General features: G+C 38.5%; 1 pseudogene; it reads left to right on the top strand.

Annotated features, from left to right (window-relative positions):
- Positions 1 to 822: 822 nt before the first annotated feature.
- LOC137227112 (FUN14 domain-containing protein 1 pseudogene) lies at positions 823 to 1,258 on the top strand (annotated as a pseudogene).
- The last annotated feature ends 643 nt before the right edge of the window (positions 1,259 to 1,901 follow it).

The raw sequence follows: 1,901 nt of genomic DNA, 5'->3' as shown, positions 1-1,901 counted from the left end.
GGTAGATTTTTGCCCCTTTTTTCTTCTCTCACATTGCTTAAGAGGCTTTCTACGTCAGTTGTCTGTAACTCCAGAGTAGTTTAAGTTATTCAACTTTTTCTGAATTTCATTTTAGTGCATCTCAAGAGGCTGACATTGATCAGACTCAGAGAATCTATCTTTTAATTCAAAGACTGGGTAAAAATCTGTAAATGCCTGTGCGTGAATGCATAGTTAGGGTCAATATTACTTTTTCAGTACCCGTACCTTTACACTGCACCTGACGTGTTGCACTGATTAAACACTATCAGGTATTCTAGTTTGCAAAAACTGTAAGGACCACTTCAAGTGCATCTCTGGGAAACTAGCTATTGGAACTGTCCTCAAATTTATCCTGCTGAGGCTAAAGTTTTCTTATCTATAAAATACTCTTCAGGGACTTACTTGGGGATCCAGTGGTGAAGACTCCATGCTTCTACTTCAGGGAGCACAGGTTCAATCCTTGGTCAGGGAGAAAAGATCATGTATGCCATGCCATGCAGCCAAAAATAATAATAATAATAAAATACTATTCATTACTTAATTAAAAAAAATAATGGGGGAAACAGTAAAAGCCCTCAATTCCAGAGGGTGAGAAAGCTTGGGGATAGAGAGCTGTGAAGTTCTTTTAATTAGTCCAGCACAGAAAGACTGATTTACCTAGAAATACCATTTGCTTAGTTTTCATGAAGTGCTTACTTCTGCGTCTATGACCCTTTCTTCCAACCCCAGGCCCTCTTTGCCCCGCTTTGACAGCTGAGTCCTCTTCACTTGGTTCTGGATTCCAAGGCCAGGCCAATCTAGATGGGATCTCTCTCACCTGAATATGAAAGTGATGATGATTCATATTGGACCTAACTCAGTATACATGAAGACACCGCTGGTAGAATCTATGTTTGGCCATAGTTTGGCACTTCCGGTAGAACAATACTCAGTAGCTATCCAGATTGCACTGGCCATTGTGCAGGATTTTTGTTCCAGAAAGTTGGAAAACTTACAGCAACAGTAGGCTGCTGGCCATCTTCTTCAGATTTACCAGTCAAAGTAACTATGTGCAAATCAACTGGGACAGAGTTGAAAAAAGATATAAAGAAAGCAGGAAGACCTGATTCAGAAATGAGCAAATAAAGCAGCACCTGAAATCAGCAATATAATTGAAGCAGCAACAGAATTTATCAAACAGGACATTGTGATGTTCAGTGGATTTGTGAGAGGCTATTTGCTAGGCCTTGCCTCTTAAGGACATGAGTGTTCTGTCACAGTGGATTCAACCTGAGAGGAGAAGGGGTGGTAACATGATGATGTCTCTACAGTTCCAGACACCAGATCCTCCAGGGTGTGAAGAAAAAAGTAGTTGGGCAAAATGGAACTCACAACTTACTGTTTGTCTTCTGACAAATCCTGCAGCGCAGACAAAAAATAAATAAAGTGAATCCACTTAAAAAAATATATATGTTTGCAATAAACTAAAAGGATTGTAATGCCCTTTTGTGGAAGGTCTTAGAAATAATAGAATTATTGAATATATTAAATAGATTCTACTGATATAAAATAATAATAATGGGGGGAAAATCACTGCTGTTCTAGTCTCTGTGACATAATTAATGCAGCTTGTATCTCCCAAATCTTACCATTCTGTTTCTCTTGCAGGACCAGAATATGGTGCTGCCCTTTGCATTCTCTGCTTCCCAGCACAGAAAACACTGGCAAAGAACAGGCAAGGAAGCTGGACATTTAAGCCACTCTAAACTACAGATTATTCTTGAAGGAGAATCTTTTAAGGAACTGAGTTTTTGGTTTTACATGTATAGTAATGAATATATACAACTGAATTTTACAGTTATTTTTAAACAGTTGTATAAATGTTTTCTTAACTGAGAGAT

This window comes from Pseudorca crassidens, chromosome 7 (assembly GCF_039906515.1).
Source record: "Pseudorca crassidens isolate mPseCra1 chromosome 7, mPseCra1.hap1, whole genome shotgun sequence".
NCBI lineage: Eukaryota > Metazoa > Chordata > Mammalia > Artiodactyla > Delphinidae > Pseudorca > Pseudorca crassidens.
The sequence above is the reverse complement of the archived record's forward strand: the minus strand, read 5'-3'. Positions and strand labels throughout refer to the sequence as shown.